General features: G+C 40.2%; 1 protein-coding gene across 3 annotated transcripts in view; it reads left to right on the top strand.

Annotated features, from left to right (window-relative positions):
• Positions 1-5,214: 5,214 nt before the first annotated feature.
• PTBP3 (polypyrimidine tract binding protein 3) overlaps positions 5,215-27,870 on the top strand; it is a 63,847-nt gene continuing 41,191 nt past the window's right edge. Inside the window, exons 1-2 of one of the 3 annotated variants that reach the window (XM_035564548.2) lie at positions 5,216-5,341; positions 24,386-24,526. The gene's annotated coding sequence lies outside the window, so the exon portion shown is untranslated. Of the gene's footprint in view, positions 5,409-24,385; positions 24,527-27,870 lie in introns of all 3 variants that reach the window. The other 2 variants (XM_035564546.2, XM_035564547.2) reach the window with 2 other exon arrangements.

Genomic DNA, 27,870 nt, shown 5'->3' with positions numbered 1-27,870 from the left:
GCCCTCAGCTTTACCAGTGTACAATAAGTTAGAGAGAGGCTGGTGGGTTCAAGGTCATAGCTGCTCTCTCCAGATGTCTGCTCCCACCCACTACTGGAAATTGCTGACCCCACTCTGGCCGACAGGACTGACCCCAGCATAAAAGTGGAGAAGGAGGTTACCTTTTTTAATCGAGTTTGTGGAATGACTTTAAGACGCAGTTAAGTCAGAAGAGACGAGGAGCTGGCAAGTCGCAGTGAATTGCCAGGTTTAATTAGGACCATTCCTTCTTGAGCCACAGTTGCTAGAGAAGTCCTTGTACTGTCAGGGAAGTGCAAAGATGACTGTCCTAGTCAAGTACTGCTGGAGTAAGAAATGATTTTTTTTTTCTTCCCCAGCACACTAAACAAAGAAGAACCCAAGTTGTATTGTATTTGTATAAACACAGCACATCTGAGTATGTACAGATACTATTTTACAAGGAACTGCAAAGGCTTAATAGGAGAATTACATGAAAGTCAACAATGTAACAAATTATTTCAAGTAAATAGAAGCTAAGTCAAATGGAGAACAGGCTATTTTCCCATTACATAAAACATAGTTTAGAAGATCTTTTAGCTGCCAACTAGCAATTAATGTCAAAAAAAAAAATCTTAAAATGATATGGTAATGAGTTTGTTCCCATGAACTAGGATTGATACAGCAATCGCTTGACATATCTGGATGGCAAAAATAAGAAGTAAGTGTAGCAAAAATGTGTAAACTAATGACTTACTGTAATGACAGTACAATTTAGAAGATAATTACGAGAGCTGACAACTGGCAGTAACTACATGTATTGCTTAAAATGACTTAACAGTAAATGTTAGGGAAAAATCATAATTTTTTACTAGTTAAGATGGCAAGAAAAGAGCAAAGGTGATGCTAAATTGCTCACTGAAAGGATTAAGCACATTCTGAAACATTCATTCCTCTGTATTTCATAATAAGCACAATTTCCGACTTATGGACGTGTAAATTAAAACACAGAAATGTAAGTAATTATGCCAGATGAGACCCAGTGAAGACAGGGCAATTTGGAACCAAGATTTCTATGTCTCGTTTTGGTACTGAATCAGTTTACACAGAATGTTGTGTTCTTGGATATTGCATATGAGAACAATGACTTGAAGACTACGCATTGATTTTCTGGCAAATGTTAAAAACCGATCTAATCAGAAAAAAAAAATAAAAGAAGAAGAATATATTGTAAGTGTTGAGAATCTGTACCATAAAAGAAAACTTTTTAAACAGGTGAGCTTAAATCGTAAACAGATTCCTGCAATGAGTTTGAAAATATAAAATTACAAAGCAGAAAAACAGACCAGTTTGGGGGGGCTGTTGTAAGTATTATTGATATTCCAATTGTCCATATTATTAAGATATGAATAAGGAAAATAAAGTAACTACTAGGTTTGTGGTTTTTTTTAAACTTGATATAAATAACCTCAAATACAGTAATTTTCCATAAAAGACTGTGCTGCTGAAAACTGGTAAATGTAGGCTGTTTAGAATAGATTACATTGACTGATTTTGTCTGTCTAATCATATTTGCATGTTGAGTAGGATAATTATTGCACACCCAGGCCCTAATCCTATAATTGCATCTGTGCATACAGCCTTCTGTTGTTGCTAGAAGTTCTGTTTAATTAAATTACACCATATAACCCTTTAAAGTAAACAAGACCATTGTCTGGTTTATGTGTCCTTATAAAAGAGTCAGCTGAAACACAATACATCCATTCAACACAATCACTCCCACCTTACTTGTACACGGTACAACTCCACCAACTTCCCTGAAGTTACAAGAAACATGAATTTGACAGGTATCAAGAAGAGTGCGATTGACAGGGACTGGAACAGAAGAAAAAGGAATGGATGCAACTAGCCAGGGAAGCAAGTAGAAAAGAAAAGAATGAGTAAAATCAGTGGACCAGTATAAAGACAATAAAAGCAGTCCAGAGAAATTAGGAATATAACTTCCAAAGCCCAATTTTGCTTCTTAGAAATGCTTTCTCTCACATCACCTTTACATCTCTTTCTCCCCTTTGCTCCTTCCCTGTATTGTTTAAACTTTTCTTCTTTCTATTGTTCCTCGCATGTGTTGCAACCCCACATGTTACAACCAGCTCACAGGCCTTATCACAAAGGATTTATTTTCTTTTTCTGTCATAACAATCTATCCAAATTTCTATTTGCCTTGTGAATTGCACTTGGAAATTGATTATAAAGCATTCTTCAATGGCAGCACAGTCTAGATAATTATTGGCAGAACACACGAATTTCTGTTTTTATAGTATACAGACAAATTATAGGAGAACCCTCATAATATTTTAAATTACATTGTATATTCAACTTGTAATAAGAAACATATGTGCCAAGGGATTAAACTGTGAGGCATTTTTCACAGCTTGACTTAAAGATTTTTTGAAGGATTAAAAAAAATGATAATTTCATACTCATATATACAATTATTGATCTATAATACATATTTAAAATGTAAGTATAGTCTGATATTTAAATATTAATATGTTCTAATATACTGTATATACTAGTAGATTCCTATATGTATACCTTTAATAAATATATATTAGAATATATATTAGCAGCTATATCTATTTTCCTCATGCTCTTTTGTCATCCTGACTGATTCAAATACCATAGATCTTGAGTCTGTGGTTAGGAATAAAATTCATTTCTTGAAATGCATACTCACCAAAGTATTTCTAATCTTGCCTTATCAGTCATTATGCTGGGTGGGATGTTTATTTATTTATTTGTTTATTAATCACTGTGATTTGTCTTGTTCTGATATTTAATGGGGGACAGGAAAAGCAAACTTTTAAGCACTCCTATATTATTAACAAAATCTACCGTTTTCAAGGAATTGTTCTTGAAAATTGACCAATTAAATAAAAAATATGGTCATATCCTAATTTCTTCCACTAATGACAATAACCTCAAATCCTAATTTGCACTGAGCTGTAGAAAACTACTTTAATTCCACTTCCCCATATTTAGGCACCTACAAAATTAAAAGTTTAAGATTACGAGGTATTTGCAGCCTGACATAATGAATATTAAGCTTTCTGAAGCAGCAATACTATTGAAAGTTTAAGTCGGGGAAGAACGAAACAGTGAAAACCATGGTGGTTTTGGTTTGTGCCAATGCCTTGTCATTTCAATGCATTTTGCACCTTACACAGTTTTGCTTTTATTATAAAGCCATTACCCAAAACCTAGTCTAAGGTGAAAAGCATATGAAACCACAAATTTCTCACAATTTCCACTTGAGATTGCAACTTTTCCCAGGTTAGTGAATTCAGATGAGTTTAAAGGACTTACAAGGCTGTGTTTTCAAACCACAAAAGCCTGTGAGGTTCATGTGAGAATTCAAATTTCCCTCTCCCTACAAGAGGCTTTTCCTGCCTCCTGCCCTAAACTAGAAAAGTAGCATAAACACACACTTTTCAACTTGCATTAGAGAACCAACCAGGTCAACAACTTAACTAGTTAAAAATATGTATTTTTTTCAGGTCAGGTTAATCCCCCATAAAGTATATCAGCTGGCCACACTAGCAGATGTGCTAGAAAAGATAGATTGGTATACCACTATGAGGGAAGAAAAAGCAGAAACAAGCTGAGGAAAAGCAGCATCTTGTCACTTCATAAACATCAAATTAAATAAAATCACCCTGTTTTTAGATTAACAGGACTCCCAACCTACATCCTTTAACCAAACCCAATCCCGCATTTTGGTGTGTATATTCCACCCCAAAGCACTCACTTTCCTAGGTACTCCTCGTTGCAGGCAGGAGTGGGGTCGAATACTTGGTGAACTTGCTACCTACCAGCTTCTTCTCCAGTCATTCCACCTACAGCAGGGCTCAAAGGACGTCCTGTCCCAGTCAACGCAGGCGCCCTCCGGCAGGTGACAGGACACAGGTATCATTTGTCAGGAAGTGTTTGCAGTTCACTCGCCCAGTATATGGCCGTCACCTGACAGGAGATAGGGTTGTGGACTGCAGTCATCTGGAGCCTCTGTAACAGGCTGAGTCTTGCACCGAGTGACTCCAGGAGATGCAAATATTTAACAGATCCCATTGTTTCCCGTAAAGGATGCTGTCATGCACCATGATTGTGTTAGACACCGGACAAATACAAACGCAAGCCTCTTCCCATTTTGCATGAGAGGATTCACATTACAGGGGCACCAGCCTGCACGAGGCTCCCCTCTCCTACCTTGTCTTCTCTGCCTTTTAGCTTTTACTTTCAGATGCTTCTGTGCATTGGGCCACAGAAGCCAGTGCCACAGTGTGCTGTGTGATAAAGACGCCCTTTGTAGACTTTAGTCCCTCACTTGCCAGGTGGTGACCACGGGGCCTGGTGTAGCCCTCACATGTACACACTCAACACCACATGTACACACTCAACACCACACTTGTGGCTTCCCCATGACAGGTGCAGTGTTTTGGGCGCATGGGAAGCACTGACACCCATCACACTGAAGTGGCTTCTCCCCTTCCCTCAGCACCCTCACGCCAACGGTCAGAAGTCGGACATGGCGAAGGGGGGACATGGCTTAGTGGGCGACGGTGGCATCAGTGGTGCGTTGGACCGGCTGAGTGTGGTGGTTTTTCACAACTTTATTGATAACACCAGTTTTTAACACACAAACACCCCCTGCTCCGCCGTACTTCTTCGGAAGCTCAGCGCAGAGGCAGCTTTATCGCGTTTAACATAGCCCACAACACGGGTCGGCAGCGGCAGATGGGCACGCACCGCGCATGCGCGCCGACTCCGAGGCCGGGCACGGAGGGGCGCGGACGCGCGATCGTGGACGCGCGGGGCGCGTGTCCGGCGGCTCCGCGCAGGCGCGTTGGGCCTGCAGAGAGCTCCCCTCAGTGAGGGGGTGGAGGGGGAGAAAGGGGGAGGTGTTGCTCCGCCCGCCGCGGCCGCCCCCCCCCGGTACCGTTCCCGGTCCCCAGCCCCCAGCCCCCGACCCTGCCCGGTCCCCGTCCCCCAGCCCCCCTTCCCCGCTCCCCGGCCGGGCCATGGGCGGCTGAGCCCCGAGGGGCGGTGTCCCTCAGGGGTAAGGGGGTGGCGGGGGGGTGCGGCTCTGTGCCGGCCTCGCCCTCTTCCCGCCCCGTCCCCGCCGCCGGGGGAGGCGGCCCGGGCCCGGCGGGGGCAGCGGGGAGCGGCGGGGGCCGGCTCTCGGCGGGGCCGGGCCGGGCCGGGCCGGGCCGTGGGGATATTGGCGCCGGCCGCCCCGGCAGGTAGCGGAGGAAGGAGGAAGCGGGCGGCCCTGCCGGCCGGTGTGCGGGTAACTTTCTGCTTCCCCCGTTCCTGAATTCGCGATTTTTTTCCTCCGTTTCTGTTTGCGTTGTGGGGTGAGTGGCTTCCCTCAGAGCGCCTTTCCCTTTTAATTAATTCGCTGTCATTAATTTATCGTCGTTTTATTATCACTGCTATTTATTACTGCTGTAGTTATTTAATTTTAACTACTGTCGCTGCTTAATTTTTTTGTCTCTTCCTGCCTTCACCCCGAGGGACCTGCCCTGCGCCGCCCGGAGAGCTGCTGGGCACCCGGTGGTAGCGACGGGGCGGCTGCCAGCACTGCCAGCCCGCCTCCTGCGCCTCGGGATCGCTGCTCTTCTCTCATTTCTGCCTTTACTTATCGCTGTCTCAGAGCTGAAGTGCATTTCTGACCGTGGTGAGAGATTTCCCTGTCCCAGGAAGCAATGCTTAGCGTGCGCTCTGTGAGCTAAAAGCTGAAGTCTTCTCCTTTTTTCCTTTCTCTCTCTATTTTTTTTGTCGTAATTTATCATAAATGCATGAAAACTACCACTTAAGGCAGTGCTAACTTCATGCAAGGTGTTTACATAATTAACTTAAAGTTCGCGCTGCAACTCAGTGACTTGCAGAAGCCAAACTGTTCTTCAACTCTAAGAACTCTAATTTTTGTTTCAGAACTTTTTTTTTTTTCCTTCTCGTCTCTTTCTGGTGACTCAAAGCAGCTTATCCGAAACTTTTCTGACATCTCTCAGCGCTGTTGGAGTGTAAGCCTTCGCAGGGAGGCAGGTTGATGAGAGCACTTGTTGTGTAAATGCTGATTAGTCAGAAAGAAAATGGTGCTGGGAAGTACCTTTTCAGAGAAATTCATTCAAAAATATGAGTAATTTTGATATGATCGGCATCTTTTTCAATTTTGCTTTGAAACTAGTTTTTTTGGAAATCTCCAAAAGGAAGTTAAGAGTGCTGACACTGGAGCAACAATGTCCTCCTTTTCAATGTGTAGAATGTATTTATGAGTAACTTGTAATTTTTCTGATTTAATCCATTTTAGAATAGAACATTTTTGGTTTCTCTTAAGCTGTGAAATTGCCAGCTAATCTTAATATCCTATAGTTCCTATGTCTGGTTCCTATAGTCTCCATAGTATCTTTCAATTAGTACGATGGGTTTCTTTTGCGCATTTTTTTTAATTATTTTTATGTAGCATTTGTTAATTCTGTTGAGAGAGGATGGATAAAGGTTTATGCATCAGTGTGTGTAGTGCTTTGGAATACTGACACTAGAGGTAACTTACGGCTGGTGACATGTGATTCTGTTTTGAGTAGAAATAGTATATGAAAACAAATGTAGTTCCTGAGTTGTACAAAGGTAACATTGCAAAGCAGAACTTCCCCAATAAACTTGCTTGCCAGTGAATAAGACAAAGGCAAAGCACCCATTAAAAGTGAATCAATGGAGTGTTTCTTGAGAAATTTTCTTAAGTGGATCTTTTCGGGTGTTTCAGGCATGATGCAGGTTTTTGGTGATAACTGCAAGTTTAAGTCTGCTGTGATTTGTGGGATACTGCCTCTGGTACTTTGGGAAGGTCTGTGTTTTTGGGGTGGTTTGGGGTGTGTGTCCTTTTGTTAGGAGATGCTAAGTACTTTCTGAGAATTGGACTTGATTGCAGGATGTCCAGGCTGTTAGATGAATAAAGATACAAGCTGTTGAGAGGCATGGTTAAGTTAAATTGCCTTATGTACCATGAATAATTGAAAGTAAAAACGAGTTATAAGTTTTCATAGTTCAACTTGTATTTTTGTTGTTAAATGCTCTTCAAAATAAGAAGAGTAATAAAGTAAAATTACACTTCATTGGAACTGTTGTGGAAATAATATACACGGGTTAATTTATTTCTGTGGGATACAGAGCCTACTTTGGATCCAAAGCTTGCTGCATTTAGTGAGAGTGAGAATACATTAAGTTAATAAAAGAGGAAACTTTTTGTGTTTTGATCAGGAGGCTTCTGTAGAAAGCTTGTAAAAATTTCACTGTTTTGTGGCAAAGCACTCAACTCTCTAATACTGTTTTTGGAGGGAAATGGCATTCAAGTTAAACTGATTAAGTTTGAAGTAAATCATGAGTGGTATGAGCTATAATTTTCTGTTGACTTTTGAAGACAGGCCTTTGTGTACACATATATTCTTTAAGTGAGGATAGTGACTTTCTTGTGGGTTAGTAAGACGAAAAAAATCAGAAACAACAGTAAACACAGCAGATGAACATCCATTTGCAGCATAAATTCAGCCCCTCCACTGCCAGATGAAATCTTCAGGTTTAGAAAGGATTCTGGATTCTGCAAGATGATGTTCAGCCTCTCAGAGACACATGCATGTCATTAGACCTGGGTTTCTATCTCACAAGTCTTCGGGGTTTTTTTATTACACATATGCGATAGCATTTGTGTATCCTAAGTTTTCCTATGTGTAATTCCTTCAATGATACCTGTTTCTAACCCTCTTTGAGTTATATGCTTAGGAAAAATGTGTCCCTGGTACGAATAAAAGCATCCCTCCTTATGAGGTTGATGTTCACTCAACAAACTGGCTTACTAATAACATCTGATATAATTGGAAATGTGAATCATCTGACATCAGAAACATGAAAATAGCAAAATATAAATCACTCCCGTGATTCTCTTACCAGTTGTCAAGTGATTATTTGTATGATTTGGTCTATGGTCAGGAAAGCTAATCTGCTTGGGCCCCCAGTGGGGGGAGGCCAGCAGCGAGGCATGCAGGGTCCTACTGAGGAGCATTTATCGAGTTTCCTGCTGCACAGATGCTCTGCTAGCTGAATCACCTCTCGAGGTATTAAGCGATAAGCACAAGTGTGTTTAGATTGACTTGCTTTCAAAGGATATCCTGATTAAATGCAGCATTGTGTCAAAACGTGAGGGTGGGAGTTCTTCTGTAATGAAAGTACGCCTACAGCTGTTTTAGGGTGCAGCTTGATTCTGTTCCATCGCACTCACTAACAGAGTGGCACTTTTGCTTTCAGTTTTCCCGGTTTTGGCTGCTGTGTATCATTTGTATTTTTAATTTTGTTATGTGTTGCGTAAGCTCTGTGTATTTGAGAGGCTTTTTTCATAGCCGCCCATGGAAATAGAGCTTATCTTTCCAGGTGTGTGGACGCTCCTTTTACACCGGAGTAAAAGGCAGCATTTCTGATGCTGTGCTGCAAAGTGGGTAGCTGAAAAGCAAGAAGTGTTTTGACTGCTCCTGCAGACAGCACTCTTCCCTGCTCTCGCTGCTTCTCTGTTGAAGTTGCTCGAACTCATCGCGCTTGCCAGAAGTGCAGCCCCATCCCCAGCGGTGCGTTTCTGCCCTCCCTCACGGTGCTGCAGCTGTGTGTGTGAGCTGAACTGCGCGGTCAGTTGTTCTGGTACCGTGCTGCCGGGCTCTCAATCGCGGCGGGGGGGCTGTGGGAGCACACGGGTGGGGAATGGCATGATGGCTCCTCTCGCTGCAGCCTTAAATCAGCATAAACCGGCCAGGAAACCGCACCCTAAATTTCCGGTGAAAGCTGATGAAATGAACGCTCATATGATTCAATAATCTAGCCATTATCTCTGCAATTAACTTTCTTAATCATACCGTGCTAGGAATAATTTAGCTCGATGCCGTTGTTCATTAAAAGACATGGTGTATTACGGTGGCATTTAAAGCCCAGGAGAAGACGTATCCTTTCTGAACAGTGCATACCAGAAGCAAGGGAGTTGAACTAATGCTTTCTTACTTGCCCTCTGTTCACACGATCGTGCAAGCATTTGGTCAGTGATCCCACGGGGATCGTTCCGTGTAAACAAAACATTACCAGCTCTTCGGAGCTGCATTGCCTTCATCGTGGAAACGAGGATGATCAGTCAGGCAGAAATGATATGCAAACGTGTCTTCTGGTTTGGGACCAGACCGTAGGGGGAAATGAGGCACAGGTCACCCTTTTCTTACCTTTAGGTGGCATGGTAGCTGTGTGCGTGGTAGTGCTTCAGAAGGACGTGAAATGACTTCCCTCTGTAATGAAGACAGGCCCCTGCCGATCTGTTTGGTGTACCTTGCAGAGATCTGGTTAAGACTGTCGCTCCAGCTTGGAGCCTTGCTTTCTAGGTAACTCCTAGGCTCCAACACTTTTTTAAAATGTCTGCGGCCTTTTCCATGGAGGATTCAAAGCACGTTTATGCACTCGTCCGGAGAGACATTTTTCCGGGGCTCCTTTTGAGCACGTGAACCAAGCTTCATCTCATCATGAGACAACAGGCTCCCATACGCCTTCGAGCCTTTTAACCGGAACGCTTTATACACTACAAACATTTAGAATATTGTTTGCCAGTCAGCATGAAATGCATGTTGCCACAGAGACCCAAAGACCACTGCAAATTAAATGAACTTAGTATCTGAGTACTCTACTGACTTGTAATATTGCCAGGTGACTTAATTTGCAAATTACACATAATCCTTCTTGGTTTTGTTAGGTCTTATTTTCCTACCTAGCTTTGCTTGCCTAGATGAGGATTTTCTTTCCAGTTCCATTTCTCTGGGACTTTTGGTTGTTCGTTTCCCCATTTTACTATCCACCACAATGCATTTGTTTTCTTATTCTTTTTTGTCACGTGCTTCTAGTTTCTCTTTCTGGCTTCATGTCTGCAGACAAGTTACTTGCTCAGGTCTTGTGTTACCAGAAGAATTACTCCAACTTCACGCCTCTTCTTTCTCCTCTTGTTTCAGTTGTGTTCTTTCCTAAAGCACTGCCAATTCGGAATCCGTGATTTTTTTTGTTATTGCTTGTTTTCTTTTGTTTTTAAGTTATTCATTGCACAGTATAATACATTGGATGTGGCGGAAAGTGTTGTGTGAAACTTCCTGCACAGAAACCTCTTGAGCTCAAAAGTACGTGATCTGTTAACTTTTCATTTGGCCTCTCCGTGCTAGCAGTCTTGTTTCTGTGTAATGAAACTTGGTAGAGGTGCACAAAAGTTTGCTCTACATACAGAACTGGTCAGTTTCAGAAAATTCAGAAGAGTACAAAGTGCAGACATCCTTCATTTCTTGAGGTTTTTTTCTTCCATTTTCAAATGTTTTTTCTCCTTGCTCTTTTTCCTCTGGACATCCAAGCAGTTATACAGAAGGGGTATCAAAGTGTAAGTAAGGGTATACATGGCAAAAATACATATGCTGTACAGTCCTGTAGATCAGTTTTAACACTACTTTAGCTCGCACCCTGAAGGAAAGATCAGTGAGTATAGGCATCACTTCCTGATAGACAAAATAAGCTATATGCAGTTCTTGATTTTCTTTAATGTTCCTTTTTTTTTTCCAGATGAAAAACAGCAGCTCTCCGTTGCTTCAGAAACAGAGTTGTCTTAACTATCATTAGTCTGGAAGTGTAAAATAGATCTGTTACTGAAGTCTGTTCATATATAACTTCCTTTTTTTTTTTTGTATAGCCCTGCTTTATCCAATAACGTATGTTTTCCAATTTATTGAAATAGATCTTTTCTTTGTACAATAGGTCTCCCTCCCCACCCCGCACCCAAAAAACCTATGGAAGTAAAATTAAGTACCTTACAAATGCAAAGGTAGCTTGACAGTAACTCCTCATTGCTAATTCTTATCTGCAGGATCCCACAAAATATTTTCTGCAAGGAAATTGGATGGCTAATGGCATTTTTTGGCTTTTGCCATCATGTAAAATGTCTCAAGCGTTTGTGTGCATTTGTGTATGTGTATATGTATCTACATATAATAATAAACTCATGGGACTGTCGTGTAAATGCAAAGATCATTCAGTGTATGCTGTGTCCTCCTGCTGCAAGTGCTCTCTGCTGATTTCTGCTGCCTAATGGTTGTGCTCAGTAGGGCGAAGGACTGGACAGTAATAGCATAAATACAGTCAGTGCTGTAGAATCAACAAGGAACAAGACCATGATTCCTTAGGAATTACTGATTTTTGTGAACTTTACTTTGCGTGGGTTTTATCTGTGGTTTTTTTTTGGTATGAAACAGACCTTTCTAGTGCACACTTGTGGCAAGCATTGCTTGGCGTGTTGTGAACAATGCTGTCTTGGAGGAGCTCTAGTTGCTGTTTCACTACCTTAAAAGATAGGGAGAGGGACTCATTACATGTTGCAAGAAAAAAAAAAAAACCATAAGGTCTCAGAGTTCTCAAAACATGCAATCCAAAGCCTAGATTACAGCTGTCTGGAATAATGAGTGTTAATAACTTGATGTTTAACCAAAGCAATCTGATTTAAGTCTGTAGACCACCTAAAGATGGTAATTCATTTAATTACCAGTATTTTATAAAACACCTGGAATGTTAACAGGATCCATGGATTTAAATATTTATAAAATTCAGGAATAGGTTTTCTTCTCAGGATCAGGTTTCTACCATAGTTGGTTGTGTGTTTGTCAGCAAAAGAGCAGGGTTAAAATGTCAAAAAAAATCAACAAACCACAACCAAACTAAAAGGTTGCTTACCAGTAAGGTAACTGTAATGTTATAGTTGAATCACTTCACATTATACTTTGATCGGGGAAAGTGATTTTGCTAACAAACTTGTGCCTTCTGTTCATAGTCTGAAGAAATGAGGACTGTCGCAGAATGTGGTGTTGTGAGGTAGAGCCGAAATGAAAGCCACGTTCCATGTGAACGGTGATGTTTAAGGGAGGGGATGAGAGGAGAAGAGCTTGTCCCTACATACTGAAAAGGTGCCAGCATTCTTTTCTACAAAAGATGTAGGGGGAAAAATGTACACAAAAATAAGGGTATATTAACTCTCCTCTCTCCTCAGTCTCTAGATAGTCTGAGATGATGATTTATATAATAATTATTATTGTAAGGATGATTCTAAGACTGGCTATCCTATTACTAGTTGTTCCAACAGGTGAAGCAGAGCTGGGCTGAGGAATAGAGGCCAGTGCATGAGAAACTGTCACGCAGTGAGAAATGATGAGAAACACTGCTAAGGAAGTGGGGGGGAAACAAAGCACAGATCAGACAGAAAGGACAAGAACTGCAGGTATCATAGATGTGACCACGTTCTTCTTGCATACAACACTACTCACCTAGAAAATCTTGAGCAGTAACTGAAAACTCATCTTGTGGATAGCAGTCTTATACTCCATTGTTAATCTTGATGCAAATCTTTCATCTATTAGGACAAGAGCTTATTCACGAAATATTTAATTTACGTGAGGTACATCATGCAGATGTTGTTACTTTCCAACCACTTGATTTCAAGTGTGCAACTCTTAGAACTTTTAAATCCTAGAATTATGTGATTGTTTGAGAATATGAATTTTTCTTTAAAAAATAATTTAAAATCGTTTAGATTTCATGAAAAAAATGTTTTTTTGTGGAGAGAAGCTTAAAACGTGAATCCAATTAAACATTTAAAAGACAAACAATACAAAATATATATCTTTACAGTGTTGCAGTTAAGTTGAGAGCAGGATTTTTTTTCTTGGATGCTTTTTAAGGCTCTTAGGTGCGTAGTTACAAAAAGTAATTTCATGCTTTTATATTGAATGATCACTTCAAGGACAAATCTTCTTGGTAGTTTCACATGAATTGATAGTGGATGTTAGATGCATTGGAAGGGAGACTTTTTTTCCCCCCAAATATGTTTTTCCTCAGCTAAGCTATGTATATTATTTAGTTTTGCAGAACAGGAGTAGGAACAAAAGTGGATATTTTGCATCCTACAAAGTAAAGCTGCTGATAAATGCTGTATCCTGGAATCCTGTTCATGCATTTTTTTCTGTGTTCAGAAGGAACTAGGTTTAAAAATGAATTGTAAAAAGTGTGTTTTATATAGAAATTCTGTATAAGTTTTTCTGGTTGTTTTTGTGATCCTGCCAGTCATGTTTTCTTTTTTCTCCATACTGTGCGTTGTTAAACTATTTCCTTTGCAAAAGAAAAAAAAATTCACAGCTCATGCTTTATGACCATGTTTTTTTCTCCACTTTAGCCTATTTGCCATTATCTTTGCAATAATTTGCTCTCCAACATCTTCCATTTTCTCTCTTCAATGTTTTTATACAGCTTTGTAAGATCTTATAGCAGTTGGTTTAAAGGTTGAAAACGTATTCAATCTTTTTCTGTACACCTGTTCCTTCTTTTATTATGGAATCACAGAATGGTTTGGGTTGGGAAGGACCTTAAAGATCATCTAGTTCCAACCCCCTGCCGTGGGAACAGAACACCTCCTGTTTTTGCTGATGTGATGCTGGAAGTCATAAGCCTCATGTTTTTGTTTTGTTTCTCTTCGATGTATTTCCTTCTGAATTTTAACTTTTAATAATAATATAAACTGGATTGTCAAATAATGACACTTCTGTACTTCAGAAGTCCTTGTAAAGGTTTTTTTTCTGACCAAATTGAAAACACCTTACTGGTGCCTTAAGTAGATTACTGGAGTTTTACCTCAAGTAAATATCTTAAGACTTGTGCGTAATAAAGTGCAGCAAAACTATACATGATGTGACATTACACAGATACATTTGTGATTGAAAATTCTGAAGGTTATGGCAAATGATTTTATTACTGTACAGGATTTCATTCGGTGAAGTGTTTGTTTACGGATGTGCCCACACATTCAATTGCTTATGTAGCATTAGGGTGAAAATTTTAGTAAAGATTGTGGTGTGTTCTGTTTGTTTTTTGAAAAAGAAATATGTTTGAAAGGAACATACTGAAGTAATTTTCTCTTGAAATAGCCTGTGTTACCTGGTCAGGAAAAACTTAATTTTCATCTTCACATATTTAAATGTTAAGCTAAGTAGGAGGCATAGATGTTTATCTTTATTGCTAGAAAGTTTGTAGTTAAACCATCAGAAAACAACATTACTGAAAATTATAAGCTGGTGATAGTGCTACAAAGAAAAGCTGGTGGCATTTTTGACATGCAGCAGATGATCTGCTTCTGTGTTGTGATGCCTGTTTGGTCTCTGCAGCATCCAAAGTTGTGTATAGATTCTTGTTCTTCAGGATGAGTTTAAAGCCACCATACCAAGTAAAAATACTCCATACTTTAAAAATAAAAACAGCTGTTTTAGATTCTTTTAAAAACTTACCTCACTAATTTTACAGCTCTTGATAATTACATGTTCAAGGTTGCCTTTGTTGATAGTTTATTTTACTGCTTTGCTCTCCTTGATCCAATGCAAGTGTCTCAAGCAGTCTGAACATTATACTTAAGAGGAAAGAGCCTAGAGGAAGATATTATTTCCTTAGATTCTTGCACTGCAATATACCATAAGTGAAAAGTATGTGACCTTATAGCATTGTGACTTATGGAGTCTGGTCATGAAGTCTGTTTGGAACTTAGTCAAATTATCCTGTTGCCCATTGTAACAAATTTGTATCTTATTTTAAAATCCGAAGTAGTCAGTCTTAAGTGGGACAGCAGTCTGTACATCCAGAGGTAGACTTAGTGTTACTGAAGATATTTTTATTTCTAAAGGAAGCATGGTCATAAAAGTCTGTGGAGCGTCACATTACCGTTCTGTTTAGGTGAACAGTAGTAAACTGTTAGACTGATACCTACATCTGGCTCACGCCAAGTTCTTACTGTGAATTCCTGTGATAAAGTAGATTGTAAAGCATTTCTACACCATGTCCTCATTCAAGTGTGAACTTCTTTGATGTGTAAATGGCGTAATTTATAACTTTTCATTTTTTCCGCTCTCTTGCATTTGTGCAGGACTGGTGGGCCTTACATTTTAGTATGCCTACTTCACAGACTCTGGTATCATTGGTATTAGTGATGCTTGTTTAGCAGTTCTCCTAGTGTACAACCCAGATACCTTTTTGTTTTGCTGGAATAACAGGTGTGTTCTTGTCTTTATGTGGGAAGGCAGCTCAAGAAATTTGAGATGTTCACTCTAAAATGAATGTTGTTTAGTAGTTTTAAGTGTGAGTAGGCTATACTAGTGCACTGGAAAAGGGAACAACTGGGACTTGGAAGATGTAAGTTGTTGTTATGAGCTTCAGATTAATAATTTTCAAATGGACATATTCCATTATAATTGCTCATAAATTACTCTTAAAATGAAAATGAAGTGCACAACATTTATTTTAATACATAAATTAAATCTGTCAGGGAGCAGAGAAGAAATTTGTATTAAAAACTGATCTGCAGATCACTTAATTACCTTCATTACATTGATAATTTTGAGACTGCTTCAATATGATTGGGTTTTGAGTTGTTTGGATCCTCCTGTGCTTCTGATGTGTTTTCTTATATCCCCAATATATCAGCTGATAATGATTTTTAAGAGAGTCATAAATCACTTCCCGAGACTGTGTGATGCTGTTTTCTGCAGAGTTCAGAAAATAGCAAGTAGTATTTCTTCGCTTGTCTTTAGATCAGTAACACTGGTAGAACACTACTGAATTCTGCCCACTCTACTAGGAGCAAATTGAGGAGTTGATATACAAAGTAAACTAGGAACATTTCACAGTATTTAAACAAACCATTTGCAGGAGTTCAGAAATCAGCAGGAAAAAGCAAAGCATGTCATACTATTGAAGGCCACAAAAAGTAAAATGAAAATTAAGCTTGACTGCCTTCACAAGTAGGTGTGAGAGGACTGGAAAGGGGAAGCAATAACATATTAATAACATATTAATCCAGTTGGCGCTGGTAGGTTTTGTCATGTCTTTGCCACAAGTCACGGAGTAAAAGGCAAATTATTATTTACCTTACGGAAGAGAAAATAAATGAAATACGGTTCTGTAGAATAACTACTGTTTTCTTCCTCTCACGCTTACACGACTTTGCAGACCGTAATGGGTAGTGAATTCTGTGTTTGCATCATAATATAAAGCAAAGGTATATACTGTATTGTATTTCCAGCTTTAGCGCACCTTGAGAACTTAAGTTTCTATTTAAACTGTCAGGCATCTTTGTCCAGGAGCATTAGAGATTATGAAATTCATGTTAGTAGTCTATGTAGAGCTGTCTTAATTTGAGCTCAAAATAACATGGCAAATCTATTTTACTTGATATTTTAACTTATTTGGGAAGTTATACACTTCTCTGAAAATATCTAACTCTTTTCATGTTCATAAATTTCTGCTCAACACTTAAATGTTTCTTGGAGTATAATTTCTTAGCTTTTGTAACACGGAAAATATACAATATTAAAAGTGGGAGTGGTGTTTTTCATACTTTAAAACATTGGGTAGCAACTTTTCACATCAACTGAACTATCTAGTGTAGGCCTGTATATATGTACACACACACACACACACACACATATATATATATATACACACAAAATAAGTGAAGCCCCTATAAGCAAAGGTCTACTTTAGTAGACCCTTGGATGTGAAAGACACTGAGCTTCATTCTTAAACTTGTAAATAAAACTGCATTGTGAGTTCCAGGAGAAGAGGGTAGAGGATTAACTAGTTGTCAGAAAACTTGGGATACCGAGCAGCCACTTTCTAATATGTATAAACCATGTCACAGCAGGTGGAAGAGGCAGAATTTGTCTCCTGAACGTTGCCTTCCCTTCCATGTTTGAGCGCAGGACGGTGTACCCTGGGTTGTCGTGTGGGATATCCTTACTTTGGAGAGGGCAATGTGAGGTCTCTTTCCTGGAGATGCATCTTGGGCCTCCAGTTTGAAAAATTCTCATTTTTATACATAAGTAATCAATTTTTTTAATTGTAATATTGTGCACTTTGAAATAGCATTCATGCATTCACAGTGCTAGAAAGAATTCAGTTTATAAGAGTTCTGCTTGAGGGCAGTAATCATTGATAGCTTATAATCATTGAAAATTGGCAGTCCTTGTAAAAAAAAAAAAAAAACATTAATGTTTTCTTTTCCATTCAAAAGCTCCGTTGTATGTTGAAATTCTGCAAAAAGCCTTCGTAATTCATCCTCAAGTAGTCTCATGTCACTGGAGTGCTTGTGAGCTTGCAGTGAAGGAGTACTGCAAGAATTTTTATGTGAGAATTATAAAATGCATTAAGTTCGAAGCAGCTTTGAAGAGCAACTACCTCAAGTGTAGTTCAAAGAAGACAGGAGTGCCCTGTGGTGGCTTGCTATTGTAATAATCTACATAGGAGTTTAAGGTGATTAGACTCTTTAAAAAGTAGATGCGATTTTCCGTATGCAGATTTTTTGCAGTTTCAGTGTCTGTACTGCATAGTTTCTCTTGATCACGTGTTTGTGAGCCGCAGTTACCATATGACTGGGCCTACAGAGCTGACATCACTTGAGTAATTAGGGTGATGTTGGATGCCCTCAGTTTGAACTTCCTTATGTTGCCTCACAGTTGTTAAGGATAGGACTTTTGTTAGATAAAGCACAATCTAGTGCGGGGGGGCGGGGGAGTTCCATCATTAAAAACAGCCAAACTAAACTTGCATAAACTTGCATTGGAATATTTGCCCAGTGACCCACTGCAACAATCAATGAGTAACAGCTTGCAGATGTCTACCAGCCACGAAAGATTAAACACTCTGGAAGATGCTCTCCCCCTGTAAATGTTATCCGTCTCATACTGAAGGGAAGAGGTACAAAGAGGTGCAGGGCGGACCTCTGGGGACACCTGACATCAAGCTTGCGTGGTTGGAACCAGCAACGCTCAGCATCTTGTTCCTGACACCCACCGCTCCTTTCAGCGGGAATGATGAGTTACAGAGAAATGCTTTTCTGTAACTTCGTAACGTTCCTTGCATTAACAAGCACTCCTTCACAGAGGGATTAAAAAGTTACATTCCTTCACATTAGTCTAATTATTGCATGCTAATTAATGCTGGTGTTTAGTCTGTCCCGACATAACCCATGCCATTAATAAAAAGAAAAAAAAAAAAGCTGGTGTCAGAAATGGGACCTGAAGGCTTTAGTTTGTGAGAAGAGGACTGTACAGCAGTAGTGCTGTAGGAACATCCACGATGCTGAGACTGCCCACAGCTGCTAGGTTAGTTCTCCTGGTGTCAGCTGGTGGAGCCAGCGGTGTGAGTGATGCTCAGAGGTAAGGGTATGGAAGGAAGTGCACTTAGTACACCACCTGAGTTGTGTTAATAGTGTATGTAGCATGTGCTAACTCGTGTATAACAACGCTAACAGCTATTCAGTGTGATGTTGCCAGTACCAGGTATATCTTGACACTACCTTCTTTGTGGGGTAGGTAGCATTTCAATAGTGTTTTCAATAGTTTGTTCAAAATTTCAATAGTACTGCTACATAAGGTAGCAGTAACATTTTGAAACACATTCAAGTGTAAAACATGGAATTAAAAATTTTCCCTTCCTTGATATGTTTTCTCATTGAGTAACTCTGAGTATACAACTAATCTTCTTTACACTGTTTGGGCTGTCCTTGGGGCTGTCCGCTGTGATTCCTGGGGGAGGTGGGGAGGAGCTGAGAGGTTGTTGTTACTTAAGTAGCAGTTTGAAGAAATGGGAGTCAAGGTCATGTGGCTGTGTTCTGAGCAGCCTATCTTAACTATTCCTCTCTTAACATTCATGTGGGGAGGCTGTTTCTTGCTGTAGGTGCTGCAAGATGGGGAGAAGGGCTGAAAAGTCACAAAAAACACTGGTGGTGGCAGAAATTGAAACCATGTTACCCTTAAATAGTGATCCCACTGCCCTGGGGAGCCTGTCCCAGTGCCCAACCACCCTCTGGGTGCGGAACCTTTCCCTAACGCCCAGCCTGACCCTCCCCTGTCCCAGCTCCATGCCGTTCCCTCGGGTCCTGTCGCTGTCCCCAGAGAGCAGAGCTCAGTGCCTGCCCCTCCGCTCCCCTCGTGAGGGAGCTGCAGGCCGCCATGAGGCCTCCCCTCGGCCTGCTCCGCTCTGGGCTGAATGAACCCAGGGACCTCAGCCGCTCCTCATGTGTCTTCCCCTCCAGCCTCTTCACCGTCTTTGTTGCCCTCCTTTGGACACTCCCTAACAGTTTTATGTCCTTCTTATATTGTAGCACCCAAAACTGCCCACAGTGCTTGAGGTGAGGCCGCACCAGTGCAGAGCAGAGCAGGACAGTCACTCCCCTTGACCAGCTGGCAGTGCTGGGCCTGAGGCACCTCAGGGTATGGCTCATCCTGTTGGCCCCTAGGGCACACTGTGGACTCAGGCTAAACTTGCCATCGACCAGAACCCCCATATCCCTTTTCACGCATAGTAGAGCTGCTACAGGTCATAGAATCATATCAGAAATATAGAATGCCTTGGGTAAGAAGGGTTAAATGTCACCCAGTTCTAACCACTTGCTGCAGGCGGGGATGCCACCCACTAGATCAGGCTGCAAAGGGCCCCATCCAGCCTGGCCTTGAGCACCTCCACAGGTGGGGCATCCACAGCTTCTCTGGACAGCCTTTCTAGGACTTCACCACACTCTGAGTGAAGAATTTCCTCCTAACATCTAATCTGAATCTCCGCTCTTTTAGTTTAAAACAATTCCTCCTTGTCCTGTCATTATATGCCTAAGCAAAGAGTTGCTCTCCATCTTTTCTATAAGCCCCCTTTAAGTATTGAAAAGCCACAGTGTGGTCGCCCTGTAGCCTTCTCTGGGGAGCAGAACATCCCCAGCTCTCTGTCTTTCTTCATAGGAGAGATGTTAGCTCTGATGTTACCTCCATCAGTGCCAACTGCAACGCTGATGACAATATCAAACCAACAGGAATTCAGTCTGCCCCTGAAATGATCTTATCCCTTGACTTTATACTTCTGCATTATTTATTTGAAACCATTTGCCCTTAGTAGCCTTACCTGGCTGGTGTGAAAACCCGACAGGGACAGGAGATTAACCGTAGACTGTGATGGTCTGAATGAGGTAACAACATCCCTGAGTGCTGCTGAATTAGTGTGCTAGAACTATGACATGAACTTAAAGCAATAAGTAAATAAATGCTGCCTGGTGTGCAACCATTGATATAGCTAATGTGTTTTTTATTAATTTCCGTGGCCACTGAGTGTAAACTGGAGTTCCTTATTCCTGGATGGGGGCACAATACATCTGTAGCTACCTGCCACGAGGACGGAGGCGTGGTTCTAGCATCTAGCTAGAACTGTACACATGGTTTTGGAGGAGAACAACGCCCCAGGTCACTTAGGGTGCACTGATTACATCAGCATATATGGAAACAGTGCCCAAAGGGTGGATAACAAAGATAGCTGGAACTGAAGTGATTCAGGATTTACAGTCAAAGGAATAAGGTGAAGGTACTTGCAGGACTAGAAATACAGTTTCTGTGGGTCAAAGAGGTATATGCTATATGCCTACCACTGTGTTCTACCTGGTGTGATTAATGAAATTTTGGCAATGGTTCCACCAGCCAACAAAAGAGGAAACAGCTTTCTCTTAGAGTGGTAGGATTTTAGCAAATGTACTTCTGCAGAACAAGTCAGCTCATGAATCCTCTGTCCCAAGGCACCAGGAAAAAGAACGTTTGACTGGGGACCCAAAAAACTGGTCTGTGACCAGTAAAGCAACAAACTGCACATGCAGTTGTGCTGAGCCCTGTCAGAACGGGTCCAAATGTCTGAAATGTGCTATATGCACTAGTAGGGGTCGAGTCAGTCCAGTGGGGTTTATGGCAGAAAGTACATATGGGGAGAGAGGCAGGAATGCTCCTTGGATTCTGGAGCCAAAGCTACTGTGGACATGAGGAAAACTGTATCCCAAGAGAAAAAGAAACATGAGTGCCCTGTACACTTGTTAAATTATTGACAGTTTGGAGTCCCACCCAGCAGGTGATAGAAGTGTATGAAGGTGAAGTATAATCAAATGAGTATGTGGAAGTCAAAGCCACAAGACAAGCTACTGGTATGGTGTTACTGAGGAAATGGCACAGGTGAAGCATCTATATTGATGCTTGGGTGGTTGCTGATGCCCTCTGCAGCTGTTTCACTTGAGACTGCTCACAGTGTAGCCATGAATATGTGTGGAATATGCAGCTAAAGTGTATCCTCAAGAGATACTCTCTGTTGGGAGTCCAAATGCTCATGCCTTGTTCTGCCTCCTCGTTTACCCCATTGCCATACCATTGTTGGAAGTACTTACCATATTAGTTATTGTTGCTGTAGTCGTGTATGTAAAATTCTGGAGACTGTTGCAGGTGGTGTCATTTGTGATACAAGTAACCTCACACTACATATTGTCAGATGAATGAGAGTTGTGAAGGTGTCAAGCAGGGGTGAAACATGCCTTGGTCTACTGAGCTGATGCCACCCGATTAACTACGGTGATCTTGGAGGCCTGTAAGTATGACCTTCGTTATGCTGCTATGTAGTTGTTAGGGAAGACCATAATTTTGGATAAAACAGGCAAGTATTACAGAAAAAAAAAATGTTTAAAATTGGTAGAAATAGCAGAACCAAAATGATAACAACAACATTTGACGAGCAACTCGCTGCACAGACAGCGGCTCAGAGTTGTCCACCAACTGCTAAGGAACAAACAATCTGGAAGATGCCATTTCCCTCTTAAATGTCTGATCCACCTCAGCCTGGAAGGGAGAGGCACACATGTGCCCTCAGTGATACTTGGCCTTTGAGGACCTCCAGGGAGACCTGGGGTCAAGCTCATGTGTCTGTAGCTTGCACACTCGTCTCTGCAGCTTATGACTTCTGACATCCACTGCTCCTTTCAGCAAGGAAGGGGCTAAGTGAGGAGAGAGACTTTTCTGTAATGTTGTAATGTTCTTTGCATTAATAATCACTCTTTCACAGAGGGATAAAAAGACAAATTCTTGACACAAGTCCCGTTATTGTATACTAATTAATGCATTTAGTCTGTCCTGATCTAAACCATGGCATCACAGAACTTTGAAGTCCATGTTTTATGAAGCTAAAATTGTTACCAGTTTGCTCTCAGCTCTTGTTACCACCTGCATTTTTAAGGTTTCATTCTTGATAAGCATTTTGAACATTGTGTTAGTATTCTGAGGAGGGATAAGTGTGGTTTTCCCACATACCATTGCTGTGAAAAACAATTTGGCATTTGTTAAAATGATCGTGTACAATTATTGCAGGCTTGAAATTGCATTTTATGAAAATAATGAGATAAATATACAAGCATTAATGTAAACAGACAAAACGTGGTCTATAAACATTTTCTGACCTTGTGTGTATCTTTGTACCGTCTAGTCCTGAAATCTGTTTCACAAGGTCAAAAACAATTAGTAATGCTTCAGGAATGTCTGTCCTAGAAATGTAAAAGTTTGTTACCTGAAGCTTTGTTAGAAGATTTTTTCAGCCTTTTTCTGTAGGCTGACTGCCGTAAGTTTTGGGAAAGAAGTCCAGAAGTCAGTGAATTCTGCTGTAGGCACGAGTTATTTGATTACTAGTACTAGTTTCTCCTTAAAAGGAAGTTTTACTAACATTCTAAATGGGTTAATTTAAGATGTCTAACTTAAATGATGATTAGAATTGTTTAGGTCCAGATTCCCTGTCTGCAGATGAAGTGTTTTAAATAGGATTGTTATTTTTACTTCCTCTTTTATTTAGATGTTGATTTCTATTGCACGGTATAAGTTGTAGCTGTGAAGGATACATTATATTTGCACATTTACTGAGTTTAACATGTTTCTCTCTCAAACATTTAGTCTTGCTTTTGGATATGTGTCATGGCTTTTTCTAGTAAAGTCAGCATGTGTATTTGTCCGTTTGTGTGGTTCTGGGAGCGTGTTTTGAGAAAATATAGTCGTATGCTTGTTTCTTCCCAAAGTCTTTCCCAGGCACACCTCTCAGCGAGTGTCAGAGGCAAGATTCTGGGCCGTATGAACTTTTGGACTGACCTAATATGTCCATTCTCACATTCTTCGTTTACACAGGAATAGGAATGCTGTTAAAGTGGACAAATGCTTTAACTTTTAAATAGTTGTTAGTTAAATAACAACTTTCTAATCTGTTGAATATTTGTGCACCAAAATGGATTTGCATTAGCAGATCTTCTTCCAAGAGTAATTTCTTCTTAACTTGTTCACTCAATTGCTGCTCTGGATAGAGACTGTACAGTTCTGGGATTACTTGCTAGCTTTGGCTAAAGTGACATGCAAACGCATAGAAGTGTATGAAGCGTGGAAAGGGTATCAGCACATCTGAAGTTGAGCCTGGCACAAATAAGTTAAATTTGGAAAATTTGCAGAGTGTTAATGTGAAAGACTGAGCTGGCAAGTAAACCTGTGTACATAAGCAAAGTTGTGAATTCAGAATCCAGTGTAGATATACCACTTCAAGAGTCAGGCTTGCTATGAAGCAAGAGAAGCTGTAATCATTAGATTTTGTGTGTGAGTTATAAAACTTTCCCAAACCTGACATGATATTCATGATGCTAACCGTGAAGCCTGTATCTGTGGCAGTGATATTTTCCTCCTGTTACAGTCATAGTGGAAAAAGGACACAGAAGCTTTTGTAGTATTGAGGTAGGGCAGACCATGAGAGGCTGAAGCCTGGTATTAGTTTTTCTGGTTACATCTGTAACATCACGTCTTGTAAATAGTTGTATGGTGCTAGTATTCCTGTGAATAAAAAAGCATGTTTAGCAGCAGAAAAGCAGCAGAATCATTCTATGATTCTAAAAGGAGTCTCTCATTAAAGAATGATTAGAAGCAGGCAAGTAAATGATGCAAGTCTTACAGTTTTTAAACTCTCCTTTTGGAAGAAAAATATTATAAGAATAATATTGATTGTAAATATCTCTTGCTAAGTGAAAAATAGATGTTAGTTTCTGATCTTTAATATAGAACTACTTTCTGTCTAAAATATGGACTATATTACCTACATTTTTACCTCTTCTGCTATTAAAATCGTAAGCTATATAAACAAAACCGCCTTCCCTTTGCATGGCTGTTTACTCTGGCCTTTGCAGCACGTTGCTAATCACAATATGCTTTCAAGAAGACTTCTTAAAGCTTTTACGGGTGCCAACAGAGTGAAGTCTTGTTCAAACCTCTTCTGTTTCCCTGACCTCCTAGATACAGCTCATCTGAACGTGGAGTAAATTGATTGCTGCTTAAAGGAGGAGGAAACTAGCTTGTTTTAATTAAAAAAAAATAAATAAATTGCTTTCCAGGTGGGCAGGTTGAATTTGATTCCTTTTTGGCAAGACAGAGTAGAAGAGAGGGAAGGCAAAAGATTCAGTGATCTGCTTATTCATCTTTGTGGCAATAAGCTGTTAATTCAGCTAGGATGTGCCGTGAAACCACGCCATCAGGTATGCAGACACAGCTCTTTGATTCTACAGAGATGATTGTGTGTTATTTTTTGTTCCAATTAGCCTGACCATTTGGCTCACGGTGGGAGAGTGGGATGGAGTGTGTGGGAAGAGCCTAAGCTGATATTCTGTTGAAGATATTATATCAGAAAACTCAACTCCACTGTCAGTATGGGTAAATTTCTGTTATCTGACTTAATTGTTAGGTTTCTGTTCAATTACTGATCTCAGCTACATCCTAGGTCAGATGTCTTACAAGTTTTTTGAGCATATAGGATAATATTATTATTAGATACAAATTTTCTTGGTATATACACATAGTATTTACAACGTATTTGAAAGACCGGATTCTTCTATTGAATGAGCAGAATCTACTAGTATGCCTTCTCCCACTCTCTGTCCTAAAACCTGAAAGCAGCAATTCACTTTCTTAAGAAAATATTTTAACAAGTAGCCAAATGGTACTCCTTCATGCTGAAGACAACATAGGCAAGCTGTTTTTAGAAAAGAGAAAAAGCACACAGTATTATGGGTATGTTTTGAAAATTGAATTTTTGTGCTTCGTTGAAATAATGATTGAGTTGCTGTCAATTTAAGAAGCACTTTTCATTACTGGGCCCTTGCATATTGCTAGACAATGGCTTGCAAGGAACCAAGGAAACAAGGCTTGCAGGGAGTCAAGCAGACAAAATGACTCTTCCATTCTTCCTGAGCTTGTTACTTAATGAAAGCTTATGGTTCTTATACCTAGTGTGTATTTAGTAGCCTTTTTATTTTAGGCAGAAGGGAAAAACAGAATTCTTAGAATATGTTCTACAATGACAAGTAGAGAAGGAATGCTCAGGTCATATTTAGGGTAGGAGGACGAATTTACCTTTCAGAGTTTACTTTTTTTCCACTTTTTCTGTTATTGTACTTGTTGAGTACCAGTAATAATAGAAAAAATGTTCAGTTAAATGTAACATGAACAATTTAAAAAGCAAGTACCTTGGTTTCTGGTTTCCGCTACTATAGTCAGGGATAAACATGGCTATTGAATGGCTGTGGTGAAACTGACTGTATGCAAAAAGCTAGAGATGTTTAAAGTATGACTTCAGGGTTTTAATTGGCAAAGTTAATTTTTCTGTTTTTTTCACACCCGTATATAAAATCAAAATACTTGTTGTTTAGGTTTTGGGGTTTCTTAATTGATTTTTAGTCCAAGTCTGGCAATGTTTTATGCCTCAAAGGGTGTTGCATCCCAAAGACAAGGAGTTGGTTTTGTAATGGACTTGTACCTTGTGCCCATATTGCAATTCAGAACTTCTACAGAGTAGGTGTGGTTTATATTTTAGAGCAGTTAAACTGTGGCAAGGCAAATATTTAAAATGGAAGGATCTTGACCTGCTTTGCCAGGTAGCTATGGAAGCAGAAATTGCTGTTGAGTATGCTTGCCACTATGGATGACCTGAGGACGTTTAAAAACAGTTGGATTCTTCATTTTCATCCTTCTACTTTTAAGATCTGTCCCTGGTTTCAAATGATTTCAAGATAGCAGGTTGTCACTACAGCTTGTGGTTTCTCTGACTTTGTGCATTTGTGAGTGTTGATTAAACTGCATGAAATCCAGTTGTTGAGTCTTGTATTAATAAGATATGACCATGGACATACAGCAAAATTGGATGATTCATTTAAAATCATTTTCCTTTCCCAGTGCTTAGTTGCCTCTTTTCTTGAGTTAAACCTGGATGAACTGTTTCTCTGCTTTGTCCAGAGTCTGGTAATGATTTAAATAATATATACTGCTTATAATTCCTTTGCGTGAAATACAATTAGTGCTTTCTATGCAAAGCTTACAGACTGATTGTTTTTACTTCTGGAGCTCTAGTAATTGACCTAGATGCACTGGGATTTATTAGTAGTTTTACAAGTTACGATTTTTTCTAATCATAGTGCTGTTATTAGTAATTTTGCTGTCAGGTGTGAGTACAGTTTAGAACCCAGACACAGTACTGCCACTTTCTCTGTATATTGGTTTGGTTTTGTGTGGAGATTTCAAAAGACATTGCAGAATACATGTCTTCACTTATTAAACTTGATTTCAGCTCAGTAGTGGTATTATTTGTATACATGTAGGAATAAATTAATAAAATTATTCTGAGAATTAACTTTTGGAGACCTGGCAAGCAGATTCTAAAATGCAATGTTGGCAGCCTCACCCAAATATTGTAAGTAGGCAGGCACGCTGAAATAGAATGACAAATGGAGGAAAAATCTTAAATTTTTAGCACTAAGAGGACATAACTATATTTGCAATGATTTGGGCAACAAAGAAGTGTTTCATGCTGATGGCTGGAATCACCATATTTTGTTACAACTTGAAATTATTTTTCTTTCTCATAGAGCACAAAACACAAGTTAGAAATAATAATAGAAGCAGACAGCAGTTGAAGCTTTGTTGCAGGTTGCTTACTTCACCTGATGTAAAGTTCATCCCACTGTCACTGAAAGGAGCTTTTCAATTGTTGTGGCTGCCCCATCCTTGGAGGTGCTCAAGGCCAGGCTGGATGGGGCTTTGGGCAACCTGGTCTGGTGGGAGGTGTCCCTGCCCATGGCAGGGGGCTGGAATTAGGTGGGCTTTAAGATCCCTTCCAACCCAAACCATTCTGTGACTCTGTGATGATTCTAATTGCATTCAGGGCTGAGGCAGTAACTGATGTTACAGTCTCAAAGTTTATTAGTTTTACTGATTTTTTTACAGCCAATAATAGAAAAGGGAATACTTATACTCACTACATATACACTTGATTTTTAAAAGCCATTTATAATTTTTTTAGTTTTGATACTTATGCAATATTAGAATGCCTACTAAGGGAGTTTTCTGTGTTTTCTAAGAATTTCAAGATTTCATGCTTTGTCATTGTGATACTTTGACAGGGATTTCTTTTCCAGAAAAGCCCAAGTCTGTGGAAGATTGACACAGACACAGACACAGACACAGATTTCTAGGTTGGAAGAGACCTCAAGATCATCGAGTCCAACCTCCGACCTAACACTAAGTACTCCACTAAACCATATCGCTAAGCTCTACATCTAAACGTCTTTTAAAGACCTCCAGGGATGGTGACTCCACCACCTCCCTGGGCAGCCCGTTCCAATGCTTAATAACCCTTTCGGTAAAGAAGTTCTTCCTAACATCCAACCTAAAACTCCCCTGGCGCAACTTGAGCCCATTCCCCCTCGTCCTGTCACCAGGCACGTGGGAGAATAGACCAACCCCCACCTCACTACAGCCTCCTTTAAGGTAACTGTAGAGAGCGATAAGGTCGTCCCTGAGCCTCCTCTTCTCCAGGCTGAACAAGCCC

This window comes from Cygnus atratus, chromosome Z (genome assembly GCF_013377495.2).
Source record: "Cygnus atratus isolate AKBS03 ecotype Queensland, Australia chromosome Z, CAtr_DNAZoo_HiC_assembly, whole genome shotgun sequence".
NCBI lineage: Eukaryota > Metazoa > Chordata > Aves > Anseriformes > Anatidae > Cygnus > Cygnus atratus.
This window is presented reverse-complemented; position numbering and strand designations above follow the sequence as displayed.